General features: G+C 53.7%; 3 pseudogenes; 2 read left to right on the forward strand and 1 right to left on the reverse strand.

The window, feature by feature from the left end:
• Positions 1-9,413: 9,413 nt before the first annotated feature.
• On the reverse strand, positions 9,414-12,657 carry LOC131177331 (28S ribosomal RNA; annotated as a pseudogene).
• A 1,087-nt stretch (positions 12,658-13,744) lies between these two features.
• LOC131177325 (uncharacterized) lies at positions 13,745-14,543 on the forward strand (annotated as a pseudogene).
• A 5,320-nt stretch (positions 14,544-19,863) lies between these two features.
• Positions 19,864-20,542, forward strand: LOC131177326 (uncharacterized; annotated as a pseudogene).
• Positions 20,543-21,765: the final 1,223 nt, after the last annotated feature.

A 21,765-nucleotide genomic window follows, 5' to 3' on the forward strand; every position in this document is an offset into this window, starting at 1 on the left:
CACTGGCCCTAGGCGGCGATCGGCTAACTGGATTCGCCACCTGCTTCTCGACATTTCCCAAGAATATTCTAGATACCTCACAAAGAGATCGCTAGGTAAGGATCATGGATTAAAAGGGATTTTTGAATTGCAGATCGGATAAGTGTCATTCGTAAAGAACCAGATAGGATAATCACATTAGAGATCAAAATAATCAATGCAATAATAATAAGATGATAATCGACAAAATAAAGTCTTTATTTTCAAAAGATCGGATTACATCATTTGGGCCATCTCTAGGGATCGGATTACACTAAAATTGGATCACATCATTTCTGTGATCTCTAGAGATCGGATTACATTGAAAACAAAATACATAATTTGGGCGATCTCTAGGGACCGTAATGTCACATTGTGATCGATCCAAAGGGGTGTCACCGACTGTAACCGAGGCGCCAGTTTAACACCCAATGTGGAGGGAAGTCGTTTAACACCCAATGTGGTGAGAAGTTGAATAAACTTGGAAGAGCAACCTTCAAGGGTCACGAACATCGCAATTTGCTCGGTCAAAATCGGTTCACGATTATGCCGCTTGAACGACTCGAGATCGACACAATCGAGGTCCGCAATCCAGATCGGTTAATTGATTTAGTTCTCTCACCATCATCAGATAAAGTCATCACGATTATTCGATCACCAGGGTCATGAGTTTTCAGTCGGGGAATAAAAAGGTCCATCAAAAGATCAAAACCACAATCCGCGAACAACTACGAACGATCACGAATAACTAGAATAGGAAAGTAAAGAAGAAAAGAGGAAAATCGATGGAGAAAGTTTTGGGTCAGTATATATAGGGGAAATCAAGCATTTATTGTCGAAGGTAAAACGGCTTGACGCCGAATTGAGGGGAATTAATGCTTGACCGACCGAGCCCGTTAAGGGAAGTATTGGAATAATAGAGATCGAAGAGGGAAGATCGCATGAAAGATCTGAGAAGGACCATGTTAAGAAGATCGAAAGGAAGAGAGAACAGAAACGAAAGCGCCATCGCCACCATAATCAAAGCCGAGGTAGTTAAAGCATTGCTGTAAAATCTCAACCGCACGCCTGCACTGCCCATTTCTCGACATGCGCTGACATCCTAATCTCCACCATTGATCCAATTTGTAAGGACGAGCTCAGAGCCCTTAGATCAAAGAAGAAGACGACAAAACTCAGCCTTTTCACTCCTAGCCCTGATCCCCTGCATAAGAGAATTTAGGACCGCTGATTAGAAGAAGAAAATGACAAATGTTCTAAAGAGGATCTCACTGGTCTGCTCGATCCTCTTTAATTCCCGAGCCTCGATCATGACCTTCAAATCTCGACCTCCATCTCCTCAAAATAGATCCCGACTCTTCATGGGGAGCACCCGATTCCTATAAATACTGCATGAAAACTGCTCAAAAGGAGGACGGAAAAAGATAGAAAAAGGCAAAGTTGATCATAGTGGAAGAACTCAAACTTAATTCACTACATTCGCTATTTTAGCTTACATAAGAAAACTTTGGAAACCATTTCAAGTGTTTTCTGCAAAGGATTTTTGAATATCAAATTCTTCATTTTCAAATTGCTCATTATCCCGTGACACTCTCACCTTTTGTCCTTGTTATCTTCTATTTCCATTCATATTGTCCAAGTTCAACTCTATTCAAGATTGGTTATTTTGACTGCTTACATTTTAACAAAGAATCTTTCATTTCGAGTAACCTTAGTCCTCCAAACTATCAACCTCAGCCTCACATTCTGTGATTCCATAGTTAGTTTAGTAGATTCGACTCCCAGTGAGTGCTAGCATCGCCCTGGTGAGTGCGTTTCATCAAGCCCGTGACTGTTGTCCTGGACAGCTAGGATGCCTAGAACTACACTTTGACATGAGGGAGGAGACATAAAATAATGAAATACAAGAAAAGAAAATACAAGAAAACAAAGAAAAATAATAGCAAAGAAATGTGATCAAGTTAAACGAAATGAAACCTAACGATGGGTGATCAGACTGGAAGTCACGGCGTGGACCGTTGACTAGCTCTGATCATGGGAACCCTGGAAAACATTTTTAGGACTTACATAGAACCTTATTTAAGAATAAATATCATTAGAAAGATTAAAGAAAAATTAAATAATTAGTACAAAGAAAAGTGAGAAATCAAAAATGCATAAAATACTTGTTATCGAAAATCGAATGCCACTCCTAACAGGCATTATGGTCATTTGACATCCCGAATTGTCTTTTGACCTAAATGTCCATTAAAAATAAATAATATTACACTTAGAAAATGAAATGAAAATTAAAAGAGGGTACCTAATACAAATAGCCAAAAGTGGGGTGACAAATGTGTAAATAACACATTTAAACTTATTTTATGATATAATTTAAATGAGTGGACCACTAAGGGAATAAAATAAAACAAAGAGGGGCAGCTGTACTTCCACTAAACCAATAGAAACTTCATCTTCTTCATTTGGATTCAAAGTTGCCGAATTGAAGAAAATGGAAACCACCATGGCCATTTTTCATGCAAGCTCTCTTAACTCTCCATTTTCAACTCCAACTCTTAGGTTCCTTCATGAAACTTTGTCTACTCATCACAAGGAAGAGTTTGATACTAAATTTGAGAAGTTTAAGCAAGGTTTAGCAAGTTACAATTAAAAGTAAGTTTACATTTTTGAGAATTCCTTTGTTAAACTTTATGTTCATGTTATGGGTGTTAGTTTTGTGAAGGAAATTTTAAAGTTTAAATAGTTATTGAGATAGCCATTTTGACAACCATGGGGTCACGATTTAATGATTTATTATGCATATAATTGATGAGAAATAATGTTGATCATGGTGATTTAATATCCTAGTGAATTATTTCACATATATATGGTGATTTATGCACTTGGATGGGAATTGGTAAATTGTAGGCACTTTGATGTTGAAGGACAATTTTTGGCAGCTTGGGAACACTTGAGTAAATGTATGTATTCATGGACGTGTAGGCAGAATATTGACCTAGAAGGATTGATGGATAGGTATGTAGATTGATATTGTAAAGTGTATGTAAGATTTGTAATGGTTAGGTGTGTATGTAATGGTACTTAGAACTTGTAAATGTGAATTATATTTGGTGTGTTGAGGGTAATTGTAATCTGCCCAAAGTAATGTTAGTGTAAAGTAGAATATGCTTTTGGTAGTGTACCAAAACAGATTGGTAGGAAGTAAACATATTGCAAGGTAAATGTGTGTAATTGATGTGTTAAGCAAAGTAACCAAGGGCAGTGTACATTTTAGCCAATTAGTTTAAATGTGTAACCTCTATTGGTATGAGACCAATTGGAGGTGGAACTAGGCTCAAAATGTGCCAACTTTCATTGAGAAAACATACCAAATTTCTGCTTGCAAGGTGACCTAAGAAAATGACCAATTCGGATTAGGTACAATTAGGACCTGAAAAATGACCAATTGGGTAGCAGTGAGTGTTTAGGCCATAACTCACTCAAAACAGGTCCAATTGACTGAAATTTTAACCATGAATAGTTAAGACCCATACCTACAAGTCTTATGAAGATACCAAACCCAGAAATGACCAGAAGCAAGTCAAAAGCTTGCACAAGTTCGGGTCCAAAACTGGCCGAACCAAAGTTGACCAAATTGACCTAAAATTGACTTAATTTGATGCCATTTGACCAGCAATAGTATAATGACCATAACTTGGTCTACTTAACTCGGATTGACCTGAAATTTTGCCCCGTGCAATAAGACATAGGTCTACAAGTTTGTAGTTTTGACCAAACCTGAAAACCGAGGAACTAGTCCGTCCGGCTTAGGTCAAACTAGTATCCTAATCCATTTATGGTTGAGACTAGGACGGTATCCGATCGCCTTCGAGCCCCCAACTTTCGCTTCTGATTAATGAAAACATCCTTGGCAAATGCTTTCGCAGCTTGTTCGCCTTTCATAAATCCAAGAATTTCACCGACTATGAAATACGAATGCCCCGATCGTCCCTCGTTAATCATTACTCCGATCCCAAGGCCAACACAATAGGACCGAAATCCTATGATGTTATCCCATGCTAATGTATCCAGAGCGTAGGCTTGCTTTGAGCACTCTAATTTCTTCAGTAACAAATACGAGGCACGACTCCGCCGCTAAGGCCAGAGCGCATCGCCGCGCAGAAGGGACGAGCCGACAGTGCACACCGCGAGGCGGACCGGCCGACCCAACCCAAGGTCCAACTACGCAGCTTTTTAACCGCAACAACTTAAATATACGCTATTGAGCTGGAATTACCGCGCTACCGCACCGCATTTGCCCTCCAATGGATCCTCGTTAAGGGATTTAGATTGTACTATTCCAATTACTGCACTCAAGAGCCCGGTATTGTTATTTATTGTCACTACCTCCCGTGTCGATTGGGTAATTTGCGCGCCGCCGCCTTTCCTTGGATGTGGTAGCCGCTTCTCGTGCTCCTCTCCTAATCGAACCCTAATTCTCCGTCACCCGCCACCACCATGGTAGGCCTCATCCTACCATCGAAAGTTGATAGGGCGTAAATTTGAATGATGCGCCGCACGATGGCCGCGGCGATCCGCCGAGTTATCATGAATCATCGTGAGCAACGCAGAGCCCGCCGACCTTTTATCTAATAAATGCATCCCTTCCGTAAGTCGGGTTTGTTGCACGATAGCTCTAGAATTACTACTGCTATCCGAGTAGCGTATACCATCAAACAAACTATAATCGATTTAATGAGCCATTCGCAGCTTTCACAATCAATTAGTTCATACTTACACATGCATGGCTTAATCTTTGAGACAAGCATATGACTACCGCGTGATCAACCAGTAGCATTCCTTCGCGACGGCTGCCGCCGCACGAAGCCCCCGCGAGCCGAGGCCTCGAGACAGCGCGCCGGCCGCTCCGCTACCGATTGGACGCTTGGGCCGATGGAGGAGTTGCCACCCTCCGCCCGCATCACATTCCGCATCCGAGAGCACACGACATTCCGTGGGCCACGGCAGCTGAGGCATGCTTGGAGCACTGATGCCGCTACGGGTTCACCTCGCACTCCTAAACAAGGCGCAGCTAAAACGGACAAAGATAGCTTTCAATTCCGCTGTGGGTATGCAACACAGAACCGATCATGTCACCGAGGCACATTCCGCCTCGCAACAATCAAGGGGATCGAGCCAACAGCTCAATGCTCGAGCAAAGAGCCCGCCAACCCAAACGACCAAACAACCGCCATGCGCCGCCACGCACGTTGAGCGCTGATCCCACTCCAACGAATTGCCCCCGACGCAGCGTAAGCACGATGGGAAGTCAAAACGCCGAATGGAACCGCTACTCACACCGCTTGGCGCTAAACAAATCCGAGGAGGGACGGCTAACAAGGAAATACAAGCAACACGGCGACCCGCCTCGATTCTCGACGTAGCGCTGACTCGCCACGAGGATTCCCATACAAAGGCTCTCACTTTGCCTCAAGAAACCGCACATCGGATTGAGCACAGCCGAACGCCGCACTCCTCACCAAGCACTCGCCGCCTCAACAAAACATCCGCACTGTGCTCATCCCCGCAACCTTAGTAGCAAATGCAAGCACCGGAAGGGAAAGAACGGGCTTTGTAATAAAGCAGTAATCACCGCACCAAGAAACTCGCCGCATAATGTTCTCAACACATGCCTCGCTGAGCTCATGCATCGCTCGAGCACATGTGGCATGAAACGCCACGCCTCACCTCAACATTCGCACAACTTCAAAGCAAAGTAAAGGCACCGTGCTCGCCCCTCTACCTAAGCAAAGGCAACGCTCTCACAGGGACACATCGCCGCAAGCAACACTGCACACCACCGCAATCGTAGGAAAGCGCCTACCACTCATTGCCAATACTCATGCCTCGACATCGCCACAAGATAGGATCAAGCACGGCATCGTAACGCCACGCCTCTCCCAACACTTGTAATGCCTCAACACTTGCGGAAGCACCGCCACCATTCCCACAACCCGAGCAATGCACGATCGCAATGTCCGACGCCCATCCACGACTCCCGAGTAATGTAGCATCCCAACTCCCCGCAAGCCTTCCCCATCGTGAGCTCACCCCATGCCCGATGGCGTTGCATGTCCGCTCGCACTCGACACAAGCACAAAGACGTAAGCACCATGCCCACACCTTGTACCGACTTTCACTTAACACCCTCGAGAGCAAGGAGATCGACCCCAATAAAGCTCGGCCTACCACTGCACTCCAAACTCCTCAAAAGCCTATGCCACCGAGAACTCACACCATGCCCAAGCAGTATCGCTTATCCGCAAGACGCCAAAGACAGAATAGCACGTAAATGCCACGCCCACACCTTGCACCAAAGATCCAATTGACACACGCAAGCATGGAGATCGCCCCAATAGCACCGGGTTCATCGCCGTGATTCGAGTCCAGCCCAAGGAGTTAGTTTGCAAACGCTGGCCAACCGAAGCTCCCATGCCCAAGGTAACGCATGTCCGCCGCACGCTTCAAGACAAGCACAAAGACGCAAATGCCCTGCTCGCACCATGCACTAGCATCCATTCGACACACTTTTATATAGGATTCAACCACCGATTCATTTCCCACAATTGCTGCGAACGGGCCCGAGCCATGGCGGGCCGGGCCCACCACGCACGGGATTTTTTTCCGATTTTTTCCGACTTCCAACCGACGGGGTAGAGGTGGAGAGGGGGCTAACAAGCTAATTTCCATGCTAAACCGATGCCCACATATGGCCTGGAGGCATCCCTGTGCCCGGCCTTGTCCCTGTGGGGGTGACTACCCACACCCCCCTAAAGAGCATTAGGAACACAATGAAGTCTGGCAGGAGGAAACATGACTATGTCTGAGCCATCACACCCCCCCTAAAAAATTCAATTTTGGGTATTTTGACCTGATTTTTTGCAGAGGTGTTTAGAAAAATGTAATCTACTCTCACAAAAATTTTGAAATTTTTTTTTTCACCGTAGCTATTTTTTTTTATTTTTTTAACCCGAAAAATACATAAATTCATAAAAAATAGAAAACTCATCAGAAAATCACCAAATTTTTTGTGGAACATCAGAAAAATATTATAAACCCATTTGAGTTGTCATTGGGTGGTTTTCTTAAAGTTTGCACGGAGAATTGGCTTAGGGGCATAACATTTGGCCATATCGGCATGGAAGGTAAGTAGAGAAAAAATCATAGAAGAGTTGTCATGTGCACAATATTAGATTTTGTGCTCTTTATACTCAATGAGGGAATTGTTCCATAAAACATGAAGCACAAAACCTTAGGGTCATAGTGAGAACGCACGAAGCGCTCCATAGATAGCATCCCCACATGATGAAGGTAAGCGTAGATGCAAGGCACCAATGACTGGAATATCTTGGGTAATATTTCAATCACGTATACGAAGAGAATAACATAACTTATAAGCAAAAAGCATGTTAGGGACGAGAGCCTGCCGAAAATAAAAATGTTAGTGTATGCTAGCAAAGGGGCCAGGCGAACCTCTTTTTTGCCTATTAGCTGAGGAATAAAACTGCATCCCGTGCCAATTATAGCCTCATTTTGCATGAGATGGGTGAATAACAAACGCCCCGCAAGAGCACCGGGAGGCGCGGCATCGCCACGGCCCGCTTGGGGCAATCGAGGCACTGGCATCGCCACGGCCCGCTTGGGGAGCAATCGGGCAATCGGGAGGAACTGGCATCGCCACGGCCCGCTTGGGGCAATCGGGAGGCACCGCATCGCCACGGCCCGCTTGGGAGCAATCGAGGAATCGGGCATCGCCACGGCCCGCTGGGCAATCGGGAGGCATCGGCATCGCCACGGCCCGCCGGGGCAATCCGAGGCACCGGGCATCGCCACGCCAATCGCGGGAGCAATCGAGGCATCGGGCATCGCCACGGCCCGCTTGGGCAATCGAGGAATCGGGCATCGCCACGGCCCGCTTGGGCAATCGAGGCACCGCATCGCCACGGCCCGACGGGGAGCAACCGGGAGGCACTGGCATCGCCACGCCAATCGGCGGGAGCAATCGAGGCACTGGCATCGCCACGGCCCGCTGGGCAATCGGGAGGCACCGGGCATCGCCACGGCCCGCCGGGGCAATCGAGGCACCGGGCATCGCCACGCCCGGCGGGAGCAATCGGGAGGCACCGGGCATCGCCACGGCCCGCCGGGGCAATCGAGGCACTGGCATCGCCACGGCCCGGGGCAATCGGGAGGCACTGGCATCGCCACGGCCCGCTGGGCAAATCGAGGCATCGCACGCCACGCCAATCGGGGAGCAATCGGGAGGCACTGGCATCGCCACGGCCCGCTGGGGCAATCGGGAGGCACTGGCATCGCCACGGCCCGCCGGGGCAATCGGGAGGCATCGGGCATCGCCACGGCCCGCCGGCAATCGAGGCACTGGCATCGCCACGGCCGGGGCAATCGGGAGGCATCGGGCACGCCACGCCAATCGGGGAGCAATCGGGAGGCACTGGCATCGCACGCGCCACGCCCGCCGGGGCAATCGAGGCACTGGCATCGCCACGGCCCGCCGGGGCAATCGGGAGGCATCGGGCATCGCCACGGCCCGCTGGGAGCAATCGAGGCATCGGGCATCGCCACGCCCGCCGGGGCAATCGAGGCACTGGCATCGCCACGGCCCGCTTGGGGCAATCGGGAGGCACTGGCATCGCCACGGCCCGCCGGGGCAATCGGGAGGCACCGGCATCGCCACGGCCCGCCGGGGCAATCGGGAGGCATCGGGCATCGCCACGGCCCGCCGGGCAATCGAGGCATCGGGCATCGCCACGCCCGCCGGGGCAATCGGGAGGCACTGGCATCGCCACGGCCCGCCGGGGAGCAATCGAGGCATCGGGCATCGCCACGGCCCGACGGGGCAATCGGGAGGCACTGGCATCGCCACGCCCGGCTGGGAGCAATCGGGAGGCATCGGGCATCGCCACGGCTCGCTTGGGGCAATCGGGAGGAATCGGGCATCGCCACGGCCCGCCGGGGCAATCGGGAGGCACTGGCATCGCCACGGCCCGCTTGGGAGCAATCGAGGCACCGCATCGCCACGGCCCGCTGGGAGCAATCGAGGCACCGCATCGCCACGGCCCGCCGGGGCAATCGAGGCACCTGCATCGCCACCGCCAATCGAGGGGATCAACCGAGGCACCGGGCACCGCCACGGCCCGCTGGGAGCAACCGAGGCATCGCATCGCCACGCCTGCTTTTGGACTTGGGAAAGGGATGGTGCTCGCACTTGACCTCTAATGTTTCAAGACTTGCCGCACCGAAGTGATGGGGCATCCTCAAGGGGCCTCGCATGTTAAGGGTGGGGTAAGGGGGCGCTAACCTCGTGGGGCGTAGAGGAGATGAGGCGAGGGGGAGGGACGAATCTGAGCGACAAAGGGCTGAATTCGCGGATCGTGGCAGCAAGGCCACTCGCCACTTACAATACCCCGTCACAGATTTAAGCCGCCCGCAAAGCGATTCTCGCCCGACGCCCGTGGGAATAGTACTTCAGCGCCCGCGCTCGCCCGCCGCGGGGCTTGGCCAACGGCACGCGCTCGGGGCCGGAGGGCCTCATCGCTGGTCGGCAAGCGGCGCCGACACGGGCGCCGCTCGCCCGGATTCGACTTAGAGGCGTTTCACCATAATCCAAATAAGACGGTAGCTTCACGCCATCGCTTTTCAACCAAGCGCGATGACCAATTGTGCGAATCAACCGCCTCTCGCATTCAGGTTGAATTACCACGCGACGCCGCCATCGCAGGGTAAAACTAACCTCGCCTCACGACGGCCTAAACCCACCACGCTCCCTATTGGTGGGTGAACAATCCAACACTTGGTGAATTCGCTTCACAATGATAGGAAGAGCCGACATCGAAGGATCAAAAGCAACGCCGCTTATGAACGCTTGGCTCGCCACAAGCCGCTTATCCCCGTGGTAACTTTTCCGACACCTCTAGCTTCAAATCCCAAGGTCTAAAGGATCGATAGGCCACGCTTTCACTGGCTCAGATTCGCATCGGAAATCGTAATCAAACGAGCTTTTACCCTTTGTTCCACACGAGATTGCTCGCTGAGCTCATCTTAGGACACCGTTATCTTTTAACAGATGTGCCGCCTCACCAAACTCCCCACCGACAATGTCTTCCGCTCGATCGGCCGTGGCGGCCTTGGGTCCAAAAAGAGGGGCGAGGCCCCGCCTCCGATTCACTAATAAGTAAAATAACGTTAAAAGTAGTGGTATTTCACCGCCGCCGCTTCCGCCCCACTTATCCTACACCTCTCAAGTCATTTCACAAAGTCTGACTAGAGTCAAGCTCAACAGGTCTTCTTTCCTCACGATTCCGCCAAGCCCGCTCCTTGGCCGTGGTTTCACCGATAGTAGACAGGACAAGTGGGAATCTCGTTAATCCATTCATGCGCCACTAATTAGATGACGCAGGCATTTGGCTACCTTAAGAGAGTCATAGTTACTCCCGCCGCTTACCCGCGCTTGGTTGAATTTCTTCACTTTGACATTCGTGAGCATCAAGCGTAAATCACATTGCGTGAGCATCCGCAGGACCATCGCAATGCTTTGTTTTAATTAAATGGATTCCCTTGTCCGCACTCGGGCCTCGAAGTCGATCGCTCGACGCCTCGGAAGGCCCCCTGAGGGGCTGCTCACCGTCTCTCTCGCCAAGACGCTGGCGACCCGCCTCGCCGCGGAGCAGCCGAGCAGTCCGCCGACACCGACGGGTTGGGGATCGACCCCGCCCACCTCGTGAGCCAATCCTTTTCCCGAGGTTACTGATCCGCTTTGCCGACTTCCTTGCCTACATTGTTCCATTGGCCGCAGGTCGCTCACCTTGGAGACCTGATGCGTTATGAGTACGACCGGGCGCGGAGGCACTCGGCCCTCCGGATTTTCACGGCCGCCGGGCGCGCACCGACACCGCGCGACGCGGCGGTGCTCTTCTCCGGCCGCTGACCCTACCTCCGATCGAAGTCGCTTCTGTGGTGGGCGGGTCGTTAAACGTAAAAGATAACTCTTCCCGAGGCCCCCGCCGACGCCTCCGACTTCTAACGCCGCTACCGCCAAGGCCTTGCTCGGGAATTTTAACCCGATTCCTTTCGGCTCGCATGACGCTACTGCCGGACGCGCTTCCCCGCCTCTTAGGATCGACTAACCCATGTGCAAGTGCCGCTCACATGGAACCTTTCCTCTTCGCCTTCAAAGTTCTCATTTGAATATTTGCTACTACCACTAAGATCCGCACCGACGGCCGCTTCCGCCGCTCGCGCTCGGTTTTGCAGGCCGCCGCGCCTCCTACTCATCTGGCTCGCTCTTGCCCCGACGGCCGGTATAGGTCGCGCGCTAAGCGCCATCCATTTTCGGGCTAGTTGATTCGGCAGTGAGTTGTTACACACTCCTTAGCGGATTTCGACTTCCATGACCACCGCCCCGCTGCCTTAATCGACCAACACCCTTTGTGGGTTCTCGTTAGCGCGCAGCTGGGCACCGTGAATCCCGGCCTTCGGCTCATCCCGCATCGCTAGCTCGCTACCAAAAATGGCCCACTTGGAGCTCTCGATTCCGTGGCGCCGCCAAATGGGCAGCCGCCGCCCTACCTATTTAAAGTTTGAGAATAGGTCGAGGGCGCTGCGCCCGATGCCTCTAATCATTGGCTTTACCCGATAGAACTCGCCCCGAGCTCCACTATCCCGAGGGAAACTTCTGAGGGAACCAGCTACTAGACGGCTCGATTAGTCTTTCGCCTCTATACCCAAGTCGATTTAACGATTTGCACGCCAAGATCGCCGCTGGCCTCCACCAGAGTTTCTCGCTTCGCCCCGCCAGCATAGTTCACCATCTTTCGGTCCCGACAGCATGCTCTCACCGAACCCTTCTCGTAAGATCGAGGTCGGCCGGCGGTGCAACCTCTGGGATCCCGCCACCGCCTTCCTTGCGCTTACGTTTACTTCCGCCCGCTGACTCGCACACATGTCGACTCTTGGTCCGTGTTTCAAGACGGCCGAATGGGGAGCCCGCCGCCGACGCCAGAGCGCTACTGGTGCCGGGCACGCCGTGACGGCGCCGCTACGATGTCCACGATCGCCGCGACGGCGCTCCGCTGGCGCTTAGTGCCCGGCTTGGGCCGCCGCGATCCGCTGGCCGTCCGCGCTTCGAAGCCGATCGGGCGGACCGCTTGTCGCTCCACATCCGACCGGGCGCATCGCCGCCCCCATCCGCTTCCTCCCGACAATTTCAAGCACTCTTTGACTCTCTTTTCAAAGTCCTTTTCATCTTTCCTCGCAGATTTGTTCGCCATCGGCCTCTCGCACGATTTAGCCTTGGACGGAATTTACCGCCCGATTGGGGTCAGATTCCCAAACAACCCGACTCGCAGACAATACCGTGGTGCGACAGTGGTCCGGCACGACGGCTCTCACTTTCTCCGCGCCTCTTCCAGTGGACTTGGGCCCGGTCCGCACGAGGACGCTTCCAGATTACACCCGGACGCCGAGGGCGCCCGATTCTCGCCGGGCTCTTCCTGCTCGCCGCTACTAGGGGAATCTCGTAAGTTTCTTTTCCTCCGCTTTATTGATATGCTTAAACTCACGGGTGTTCCCGCCGACTGGTCGCGGTCGGAGGCGCTCCTCGTGGACGCGCAGGGGTCTCGGTCCCGGTGGCCGGCGACACGCGCGCTCGTCCGAGGGTCTTTCAACCACCGATAGCCGTGGCGTATCATCGCCGAGGACTCGCTTTTGGGCCAACCGCGAGCGAGGAGCGCACGGAGGCCAGATCCGCTTCGCACCGCACGGGCGAGGGGTTGGGGCGACGGCTGCGTGACACCCAGTGCAGACGTGCCTCGGCCGGATGGCTTCGGCGCAACTTGCGCTCAAAGACTCGATGGTTCGCGGATTCTCGCAATTCACACCAAGCATCGATTTTGCCGCGCTTCTTCATCGATGCGAGCCGAGATATCCGCTGCCGAGTCGCTATGGTTCTCGAAGAGGACGACGCTGTCCCGAACGGAGCGCTTCTTTTCGCTTCATGTTCCTTGGCGCTTCGCGGGTTGGTTGTTAGGCCGCGAGAGCCGGCGGGCGAGGCCCACCGCTTCTCGACCTTTCGGGCGACGGGGACCGAAGGCCCCCGCGTCCTCGCTGCTTGTGGACGCTGTCATGGGTCGCTCGCGGAGCAGTTTCGACAATGATCCTTCCGCAGTTCACCTACGGAAACCTTGTTACGACTTCTCCTTCCTCTAAATGATAAGGTTCGCGACTTCTCGCGACGCCGCCGGCGCGAACCGCCCACGCCGCCGCGATCCGAACACTTCACCGACCATTCAATCGGTAGGAGCGACGGGCGTGTGTACAAAGGGCGTGGACGTAGTCAACGCGAGCCGATGACTCGCGCTTACTAGGAATTCCTCGCTGAAGACCAACAATTGCAATGATCTATCCCCATCACGATGAAATTTCAAAGATTACCCGGCCCGCTTCGCCAAGGCTATAGACTCGCTGAATACATCGCAGAAGCGCGGCGCCCGTAACATCTAAGGGCATCACTGCACTGCTATTGCCTCAAACTTCCTTGGCCTAAAAGGCCATAGTCCTCTAAGAAGCCGGTCCGCGAGGGTCACCTCCGCATAGCTAGTTAGCAGGCCGAGGTCTCGCTCATAACTAATTAACTGCATAAATCGCTTCCACCAACTAAGAACGCCATGCACCACCACCCATAGAATCAAGAAAGAGCTCTCACCACAATCCTTACTATGTCCGACTCGTAAGTTTCCCGTGTTGAGTCAAATTAAGCCGCAGTGCTCCACTCGTGGTGCCCTTCCACAATTCCTTTAAGTTTCAGCCATGCACCATACTCCCTAACCCAAAGACTTTGATTTCTCATAAGGTGCCATGAGTCCTAAAAGCAACATCCGCCGATCCTCGGCTCGGCATCGCTTATGGTTGAGACTAGGACGGTATCCGATCGCCTTCGAGCCCCCAACTTTCGCTCTGATTAATGAAAACATCCTTGGCAAATGCTTTCGCAGCTTGTTCGCCTTTCATAAATCCAAGAATTTCACCGACTATGAAATACGAATGCCCCGATCGTCCCTCGTTAATCATTACTCCGATCCCAAGGCCAACACAATAGGACCGAAATCCTATGATGTTATCCCATGCTAATGTATCCAGAGCGTAGGCTTGCTTTGAGCACTCTAATTTCTTCAAAGTAACAAATACGAGGCACGACCCGGCCGCTAAGGCCGTGAGCGCATCGCCGCAGAAGGGACGAGCCGACAGTGCACACCGCGAGGCGACCGGCCGACCCAACCCAAGGTCCAACTACGCAGCTTTTTAACCGCAACAACTTAAATATACGCTATTGAGCTGGAATTACCGCGGCCGCACCGCATTTGCCCTCCAATGGATCCTCGTTAAGGGATTTAGATTGTACTATTCCAATTACTGCACTCAAGAGCCCGGTATTGTTATTTATTGTCACTACCTCCCGTGTCGATTGGGTAATTTGCGCTACCGCTTTCCTTGGATGTGGTAGCCGCTTTCGTGCTCCTCTCCTCCGAATCGAACCCTAATTCTCCGTCACCCGCCACCACCATGGTAGGCCTCATCCTACCATCGAAAGTTGATAGGGCGTAAATTTGAATGATGCGCCGCCGCACGATGGCCGCGGCGATCCGCCGAAAGTTATCATGAATCATCGTGAGCAACGCAGAGCCCGCGCCGACCTTTTATCTAATAAATGCATCCCTTCCGTAAGTCGGGTTTGTTGCACGATTAGCTCTAGAATTACTACTGCTATCCGAGTAGCGTATACCATCAAACAAACTATAATCGATTTAATGAGCCATTCGCAGCTTTCACAAATCAATTAGTTCATACTTACACATGCATGGCTTAATCTTTGAGACAAGCATATGACTACCGCAGATCAACCGTAGCATTCCTTCGCGACGGCTGCCGCTCGCACGAAGCCCCCGCGAGCCGAGGCCTCGAGACAGCGCCGGCCGCTCCGCTACCGATTGGACGCTTGGGCCGATGGAGGGAGTTGCCACCCTCCGCCCGCATCACATTCCGCATCCGAGAGCACAATGACATTCCGCGGCCACGGCAGCCGCTGAGGCATGCTTGGAGCACTGATGCCGCTACGGGTTCACCTCGCACTCCTAAACAAGGCGCAGTTAAAACGGACAAAGATAGCTTTCAATTCCGCTGCGGGTATGCAACACAGAACCGAACCATGTCACCGAGGCACATTCCGCCTCGCAACAATCGGCGGGATCGAGCCAGCTTCAATGCTCGAGCAAAGAGCCCGCCAACCCAAACGATCAAACAACCGCCATGCGCCGCCACGCACGTTGAGCGCTGATCCCACTCCAACGAATTGCTCCCGACGCAGCGTAAGCACGATGGGAAGTCAAAACGCCGAATGGAACCGCTACTCACACCGCTTGGCGCTAAACAAATCCGAGGAGGGACGGCTTAACAAAGGAAATACAAGCAACACGGCGGGACCCGCTCGATTCTCGACGTAGCGCTGACTCGCCACGAGGATTCCCATACAAAGGTTCTCGCCTTGCCTCAAGAAACGCACATCGGATTGAGCACAGCCACAACGCCGCACTCTCACCAAGCACTCGCCGCCTCAACAAAACATCCGCACTGTGCTCATCCCCGCAACCTTAGTAGCAAATGCAAGCACCGGAAGGGAAAGAACGGGCTTTGTAATGCAGTAATCACCGCACCAAGAAACTCGCCAGACAATGTTCTCAACACATGCCTCGCTGAAGCTCATGCATCGCTCGAGCACATGTGGCATGAAACGCCACGCCTCACCTCAACATTCGCACAACTTCAAAGCAAAGTAAAGGCACCGTGCTCGCCCCTCAACCTAAGCAAAGGCAACGATCACAAAGGGACACATCGACGCAAGCAACAATGCACACCACCGCAATCGAAGGAAAGCGCTACCACTCAATGCCACAACTCATGCCTCGACATCGCCACAAGATAGGATCAAGCACGGCATCGTAACGCCACGCCTCTCCCAACACTTGTAATGCCTCAACACTTGCGGAAGCACCGCCACCATTCCCACAACCCGAGCAATGCACGATCGCAATGTACTCCGACGCCCATCCACGACTCCCGAGTAATGTAGCATCCCAACTCCCCGCAAGCCTTCCCCATCGTGAGCTCACCCCATGCCCGATGGCGCTGCATGTCCGCTCGCACTGACACAAGCACAAAGACGTAAGCACCATGCCCACACCTTGTACCGACTTTCACTTAACACCCTCGAGAGCAAGGAGATCGACTCAATAAAGCTCGGCCTACCACTGCACTCCAAACTCCTCAAAAGCCTATGCCACCGAGAACTCACACCATGCCCAAGCAGTATCGCTTATCCACAAGACGCCAAAGACAGAATAGCACGTAAATGCCACGCCCACACCTTGCACCAAAGATCCAATTGACACACGCAAGCATGGAGATCGCCCCAATAGCACCGGGTTCATCGCCGTGATTCGAAGTCCAGCCCAAGGAGTTAGTTTGCAAACGCTGGCCAACCGAAGCTCCCATGCCCAGTAACGCATGTCCGCCGCACGCTTCAAGACAAGCACAAAGACGCAAATGCCATGCTCGCACCATGCACTAGCATCCATTCGACACACTTTTATATAGGATTCAACCACCGATTCATTTCCCACAATTGCTGCGAACGGGCCCGAGCCATGGCGGGCCGGGCCCACCACGCACGGGATTTTTTTCCGATTTTTTCCGACTTCCAACCGACGGGGTAGAGGTGGAGAGGGGGCTAACAAGCTAATTTCCATGCTAAACCGATGCCCACATATGGCCTGGAGGCATCCCTGTGCCCGGCCTTGTCCTGTGGGGGTGACTACCCACACCCCTAACGAGCATTAGGAACACAATGAAGTCGGGCAGGAGGAAACATGACTATGTCTGAGCCATCACACCCCCCCTAAAAAATTCAATTTTGGGTATTTTGACCTGATTTTTTGCAGAGGTGTTTAGAAAAATGTAATCTACTCTCACAAAAATTTTGAAATTTTTTTTTTCACCGTAGCTATTTTTTTTATTTTTTTAACCCGAAAAATACATAAATTCATAAAAAATAGAAAACTCATCAGAAAATCACCAAATTTTTTGTGGAACATCAGAAAAATATTATAAACCCATTTGAGTTGTCATTGGGTGGTTTTCTTAAAGTTTGCACGGAGAATTGGCTTAGGGGCATAACATTTGGCCATATCGGCATGGAAGGTAAGTAGAGAAAAAATCATAGAAGAGTTGTCATGTGCACAATATTAGATTTTGTGCTCTTTATACTCAATGAGGGAATTGTTCCATAAAACATGAAGCACAAAACCTTAGGGTCATAGTGAGAACGCAAGAAGCGCTCCATAGATAGCATCCCCACATGATGAAGGTAAGCGTAGATGCAAGGCACCAATGACTGGAATATCTTGGGTAATATGTCAATAACGAATACCAAGAGAATAACAAAACTTATAATCAAAAAGCATGTTAGGGACGAGCTCTCAAAAAATAAAATGTTAGTGTATGCTAGCAAAGGGGCCAAAGTAAACCTCTTTTTTGCCTATTAGCTAAGGAATAAAACCGCATCCCGTACAATTATAGCCTCATTTTGCATGAGATGGTGTGAATAATAAACGCCTCGCAAGAGCAAGAGCATCGCCACGGCCCGCTTGAGGCAATCGAGGCACTGGCATCGCCACGGCCCGCTTGGGAGCAATCGAGGAATCCGGGCATCGCCACGCCAATCGGGAGCAATCGAGGAACCGCATCGCCACGGCCCGCTGGGGCAATCGGGAGGCACTGGCATCGCCACGGCCCGCTTGGGAGCAATCGAGGAATCGGGCATCGCCACGGCCCGCCGGGGCAATCGAGGCACTGGCATCGCCACGCCAATCGGAGCAACCGGGAGGCACCGGGCATCGCCACGGCCCGCTGGGAGCAATCGAGGAACTGGCATCGCCACGCCCGCTTGGGGCAATCGAGGCACCGGGCATCGCCACGGCCCGCTTGGGGCAATCGAGGCATCGCATCGCCACGCCAATCGGGGAGCAATCGAGGCACTGGCATCGCCACGGCCCGCTGGGGCAATCGAGGCACCGGGCATCGCCACGGCCCGCTGGGAGCAATCGAGGCACTGGCATCGCCACGGCCCGCTGGGGCAATCGAGGCATCCGGGCATCGCCACGCCAATCGCGGGAGCAATCGAGGCACTGGCATCGCCACGGCCCGCCGGGGCAATCGAGGAATCGGGCATCGCCACGGCCCGCTGGGGCAATCGAGGCACTGGCATCGCCACGCCCGCCGGGGCAATCGAGGCACTGGCATCGCCACGGCCCGCCGGGGCAATCGAGGCACTGGCATCGCCACGCCCGCCGGGGCAATCGGGAGGCACCGGGCATCGCCACGGCCCGCTGGGCAATCGAGGCACTGGCATCGCCACGGCCCGCCGGGGCAATCGAGGCACTGGCATCGCCACGGCCCGCCGGGGCAATCGGGAGGCATCGGGCATCGCCACGCCCGCCGGGGCAATCGAGGCATCGCATCGCCACGGCCCGCTGGGGCAATCGAGGCACCGGGCATCGCCACGGCCCGCTTGGAGCAATCGGGAGGCACCGGGCATCGCCACGGCCCGCCGGGGCAATCGAGGCATCGGGCATCGCCACGGCCCGCCGGGGCAATCGAGGCACTGGCATCGCCACGCCCGCCGGGGCAATCGAGGCACTGGCATCGCCACGGCCCGCCGGGAGCAATCGAGGCATCGGGCATCGCCACGGCCCGACGGGGCAATCGGGAGGCACTGGCATCGCCACGCCCGGCTGGGAGCAATCGAGGCATCGGGCATCGCCACGCTCGCCGGGGCAATCGAGGAATCGGGCATCGCCACGGCCCGCTTGGGGAGCAATCGGGAGGCATCGGGCATCGCCACGGCCCGCTTGGCAATCGAGGCACTGGCATCGCCACGCCCGCTGGGAGCAATCGAGGCACGGCATCGCCACGGCCCGCCGGGGCAATCGGGAGGCACTGGCACCGCCATCGCCAATCGAGGATCAACCGAGGCACTGGCATCGCCACGGCCCGCTGGGAGCAATCGAGGCATCGGGCATCGCCACGCCTGCTTTTGGACTTTGGGAAAGGGATGGTGCTCGCACTTGACCTCTAATGTTTCAAGACTTGCCGCACCGAAGTGATGGGGGCATCCTCAAGGGGCCTCTCGTATGTTAAGGGTGGGGAAAGGGGGCGCTAACCTCGTGGGGCGTAGAGGAGATGAGGCGGAGGGGAGGGATTTAATCTGAGCGACAAAGGGCTGAATCTCGCGGATCGTGGGCAGCAAGGCCACTCGCCACTTACAATACCCCGTCACAGATTTAAGTCGCCCGCAAAGCGATTCTCGCCCGACGCCCGTGGGAATAGTACTTCAGGCGCCCGCGCTCGCCCGCGGGGCTTGGCCAACGGCACGCGCTCGGGGCCGGAGGGCCTCATCGCTGGTCGGCAAGCTGGCGCCGACACGGGCGCCGCTCGCCCTGACTCGACTTAGAGGCGTTTCACCATAATCCAACAAGACGGTAGCTTCGCGCCATCGCTTTTCAACCAAGCGCGATGACCAATTGTGCGAATCAACCGCTCCTCTCGCATTCAGGTTGAATTACCACGCGACGCCGGCCATCGCAGGGTAAAACTAACCTGCCTCACGACTCGCCTAAACCCACCACGCTCCCTATTGGTGGGTGAACAATCCAACACTTGGTGAATTCTCGCTTCACAATGATAGGAAGAGCCGACATCGAAGGATCAAAAGCAACGCCGCTTATGAACGCTTGGTCGCCACAAGCCGCTTATCCTCGTGGTAACTTTTCCGACACCTCTAGCTTCAAATTCAAGGTCTAAAGGATCGATAGGCCACGCCACTCGTCAGACTGCATCGGAAATCGTAATCAAACGAGCTTTTACCCTTTGTTCCACACGAGATTGCTCGCTGAGCTCATCTTAGACACCGCGTTATCTTTTAACAGATGTGCCGCCTCACCAAACTCCCCACCGACAATGTCTTCCGCTCGATCGGCCGTGGCGGCCTTGGGTCCAAAAAGAGGGGCGAGGCCCCGCCTCCGATTCACTAATAAGTAAAATAACGTTAAAAGTAGTGGTATTTCACCGCCGCCGCTTCCGCTCCCACTTATCCTACACCTCTCAAGTCATTTCACAAAGTCTGACTAGAGTCAAGCTCAACAGCAGGTCTTTCCTCACGATTCCGCCAAGCCCGCTCTCTTGGTCGTGGTTTCGCCGATAGTAGACAGGACAAGTGGGAATCTCGTTAATCCATTCATGCGCCACTAATTAGATGACGAGGCATTTGGCTACCTTAAGAGAGTCATAGTTACTCCCGCCGCTTACCCGCGCTTGGTTGAATTTCTTCACTTTGACATTCGTGAGCATCGGGCGTAAATCACATTGGCGTGAGCATCCGCAGGACCATCGCAATGCTTTGTTTTAATTAAACAATGGATTCCCTTGTCCGCACTCGCTCGAAGTCGATCGCTCGACGCCGGAAGGCCCCCGAGGGGCTGCTCACCGCCTCTCGCCAAGACGCTGGCGACCCGCCTCGCCGCGGAGCAGCCGAGCAGTCCGCCGACACCGACGGGTTCGGATCGACCCCGCCCACCTCGTGAGCCAATCCTTTTCCCGAGGTTACTGATCCGCTTTGCCGACTTCCTTGCCTACATTGTTCCATTGGCCGCAGGTCGCTCACCTTGGAGACCGATGCGCGTTATGAGTACGACCGGCGCGGAGGCACTCGGCCCTCCGGATTTTCACGGCCGCCGGCGCACCGACACCGCGCGACGCGGCGGTGCTCTTCCGGCCGCTGACCCTACCTCCGATCGAAGTCGCTCTGTGGTGGGCGGGCTGTTAAACGTAAAAGATAACTCTTCCCGAGGCCCCGCCGACGCCTCCGACTTCTAACGCCGCTGCCACCAAGGCTCCTTCGGGAATTTTAACCCGATTCCTTTCGGCTCGCGCTACGACGCTTGCCGGACGGGCTTCCCGCCTCTTAGGATCGACTAACCCATGTGCAAGTGCCGCTCACATGGAACCTTTCCTCTTCGCCTTCAAAGTTCTCATTTGAATATTTGCTACTACCACTAAGATCTGCACCGACGGCCGCCCGCCGCTCGCGCTCGGTTTTGCAGCCGCCGCGCCTCCTACTCATCGGGCTCGCTCTTGCCCCGACGGCCGGTATAGGTCGCGCGCTAAGCGCCATCCATTTTCGGGCTAGTTGATTCGGCAGTGAGTTGTTACACACTCCTTAGCGGATTTCGACTTCCATGACCACCGCCCCATTGCCTTAATCGACCAACACCCTTTGTGGGTTCTCGGGTTAGCGCAGCTTGGGCACCGTGAACCCGGCTTCCGGCTCATCCCGCATCGCTAGCTCGCTACCAAAAATGGCCCACTTGGAGCTCTCGATTCGCGTGGCGCCGCCAAATGGGCACCGCGCTGGCCCTACCTATTTAAAGTTTGAGAATAGGTCGAGGGCGCTGCGCCCGATGCCTCTAATCATTGGCTTTACCCGATAGAACTCGCCCCGAGCTCCAGCTATCCCGAGGGAAACTTCTGAGGGAACCAGCTACTAGACGGCTCGATTAGTCTTTCGCCTCTATACCCAAGTCG

This window comes from Hevea brasiliensis, unplaced genomic scaffold (assembly GCF_030052815.1).
Source record: "Hevea brasiliensis isolate MT/VB/25A 57/8 unplaced genomic scaffold, ASM3005281v1 Scaf403, whole genome shotgun sequence".
Classification (NCBI taxonomy): Eukaryota; Viridiplantae; Streptophyta; class Magnoliopsida; order Malpighiales; family Euphorbiaceae; genus Hevea; species Hevea brasiliensis.